Consider the following 3656-nt stretch of genomic DNA (forward strand, 5'->3'; position numbering starts at 1 on the left):
CAATGATTGCTTGCGATCTCACTTCTCGATACCAGACGCCTCGCCATACAAGTCTAATAAAGTATTATAACAGACAAAATTAGTTCTTTCAGATGAAACAACCCAATTAAGAGCCAAGTGACAGCGTCGCAATGTATTTAATCACCAACACACAAGAAGACAATGTAATGAGGATCCCCAACTTGGGCATGTAAAAGTATTTTACAGTATGGTAAAATGGCTGACTATGTATATGTACATGTACACGCTACCGAAAACAGATGTAGGCAAAAGTTGCTATAGAACTGCGTTAGTTTTAAAGTTATTCCATCATGAAATGTAAATGTGTGATGCAATTTGGTATGCTGCATAATCACAATGCCCTGGAGCTCATTTAGATACGTTTTTAATGTAGTTACACATTCTAGTTGTTTTGATGCAAGGAAAAAATCATTCGATAACTCGACACAACTAGTTAACACGCGTTGATGTAACTTTCCTCATTTGTATGCACAAGAACTATAAAATTCCACTCCAGGCGCTGCGGCCTAGCTCAAGCGAACAAGTATCTCGGACTTTAGGAGTCAAATTGTCTTTCTTATGGTAAATTAACATAGGGGGAATTAATCAGAAAATTTTGTAGACTACCGTAGGCATCGATACATTGAGTGAAATGGGCTTCCTTAAATTAAAACGAACAGAATAAATCGAAACAATTTGCAGAGTCCCGTAGGTTTCAAGACATGGCTCAGGCTGAGATCATAGCCTAATAACGAGGGCTTCAAGTGGGATGTTATTGGAAGCAAGAAGAATCGTTGTAAAAGTGTTGAAACCAGGGGTATGCTTGTATAACCTTGACGAGTGCTATTCGGTATGGAACAACATCAAAATTAGCATACTGAAAAAGATCTGCTTGACAAAATTTTCATTTCGTTATGTCCATTGGAGTCGTGTTCATGCGACGAATTTGTCCGACTTACTTGCATGAGTTACAAGCTACATAATACAACTAGTTAACACGCGTTGATGTAACGTTCCTCATTTGTATGCATAGCCTACGCGAAATTGATTACCGAATTTTTCGATTAGTTTATATTCTGAATTTTATTTAAAACTGAAACTGTTAAGTACTACTAAAAGTGTTATAAAATGTGAAAAAGTGTACAAGTAGAATTATTATTATGTCATGAATAAGTAGTTTACAAATTCATACGATTTTTCTTGTTGCGTTCCGGGATAAAATGTAATTTTTCGCTATTTTTTCTTATTTTTTATTTACCCGCGTCGGTCGCATCGCATCTATATCAACGGTTAACCACATGAAATAACAATATGCTCTTGTATATCGAAATGTATGCTTTGGAAATCGACGGATATTGTGTGTCCTGGTGTGTGTGTGTGTGTGTGTGTGTGTCTGTGTGTGTCCCGGTTCGTGCTTTAGCCTCCCACAGAGTCAATATGTTGAAATTAGCAACCTCCATGACTTTGGTAACTGCTTGGTACACGGATAATGGTTGAATTTATGTCCCCGTCGCGCTAACAAATCCGGGTTACTTGTGAGTTTTCTCACACATGTTTACTATATTGTGTCACTCTTTATTGGTCAATACATAGATATCTCGATACAACTAGTTTAACACGCGTTGATGTAACTTTCCTCATTTGTATGCATAGCCTACGCGAAATTGGTTACCGAATTTTTCGATTAGTTTATATTCCGTATTTTATTTAAAACTGAAACTGTTAAGTACTACTTAAAGTGTTATAAAATGTGAAAAAGTGTACAAGTAGAATTATTAATATGTCATGAATAAGTAGTTTACAAATTCATACGATTTTTCTTGTTGCGTTTCGGGATAAAATGTATTTTTCGCTCTTTTTTATTTTTTCAATAAAATTAGTATTCATTTTACAAAAAACGTCGTGTAAAGATAAAGTACTTGTACATTTGGTAGTGCTCAAGTATAAGTTTTTAAACCATTACCTTGACAAAATTTTCAGAATAGCAAGTTTTGCGTAAAGTCTGTCTTGAATTTAGTTGCCGGCTCTGAAAGCAAGCAAAGTTTGTGGTATTGAAAGCTATAGGCACTATCTAGTAGAGAACCTCTCGAATTGGTATTTTCTAATACCTCATTCCCATAGGCGAAATTGCAAACCTTGATCTCAGCTACGGGGAGAACATTATCTTTACGCAACTCGGGACTATTATTTCGAGCGATCTGACTTATTTTCCACTTGCGAACTCGTCCTTGCATTCATTAGGTGATGATCTATTATGCTTGCTAATTGAAATAATCAATCATAGTGTAATGCTTATGTGAGTTTTACTCATATTCAAGCGTGTTTACATTTCTACTGAATTTCTACACTAAATCTTATAAAGTAGATAGACGAGGAACACTATTAACATAAGGTAAGCGAAAAGTACGTAAATTTTGATGTCATACAAACACCACAAACTGTGCTACTTGTACTTCTTCAGAGTACTCAATTAGGTTTTTAGCTGCTCGCAACAAATTCTTTCAAGTGTTTATGATATTGGACTGCTTCAACACCACGATGATTATTGTATTAAGCAGAAATGAACCTAAAATACTAACGTTTTACTTACTCGGAAATGGCTACTTCTACCTTAATTTAAAAAACTCAAGCAAAGCTTACGAACTCCATAGTGTAAACGTCTCTAATACTCAATATGCTCTATTTGAATCTAAAAATGTTAATTCTCGTAAAACGTACTTGGTGTGGGATTCGAACCTACGTGAACACTTGTTCATTGGAACTTAAGTTCATCACCAAAAAGCTCTAATTTACAAAATTTTCGGAGTACTGACTTTTTTAGGTGAATTCTGTTATGCGCTTTGTTACCAAGTCTGAAAGCAAGCAAAATTTGTGGTATTTGATCAACATGGAAATATTGGAACTTTGCGTTTAGGTGATATTGAAAACGTGAGTTACTTAAGAAAATTTCGACTCATAGGTGTGGGTAATTTAAAATACGTACGTATTAAAATCATTAATGCATCGGTCACAATTCTGCTCCATTGGAACCTACGTGAACACTTGTTCATTGGAACTTAAGTCTATCACCGAAAAGCTCTAATTATCAAAATTTTCGGAGTACCGACTTATTTAGGTGAAATCTGTTATGCGCTTTGTTACTAAGTCTGAAAGCAAGCAAAGTTTGTGGTATTTGATCAACATGGAAATTTTGGAACTTTGCGTTTAGGTGATATTGAAAACATGAGTTACTTAAGAACATTTCGACTCATAGGTGTGGGTAATTTAAAATACAGAGTATTAAAATCATTAATGTATCGGTCACAATTCTGCTCCAATACAAGTACAAGTAGAGATTTCAAAGTAAGCTAGTGGTTATATTTGTAGACTAACCCCACTTCTACGTAACGATTTTTCAGTAAGTAGTTATGTTTCTAGACTACTTTCACTTCTATGTAGCGTGCTTTCATACAAATCTGCTTACTTTTATAACCTTATATGATATGAAGTAAAGATTAGTTTAAGGTAATGTTTGTATAACCTTGACGAGTGCTATTGTCACACTCGATTACCATCTTTAAATCATGGCTATCTCAATGAAGTTGAATAAATTTATGGCTTCAGAATGCGCTAATCAGACCATGTCGTTATAACGCTAGGGTTCGCGTACAGGCAGA

This window comes from Botryllus schlosseri, chromosome 15 (assembly GCF_051294905.1).
Source record: "Botryllus schlosseri isolate E-star chromosome 15, Bs_hap1, whole genome shotgun sequence".
Classification (NCBI taxonomy): domain Eukaryota; kingdom Metazoa; phylum Chordata; class Ascidiacea; order Stolidobranchia; family Styelidae; genus Botryllus; species Botryllus schlosseri.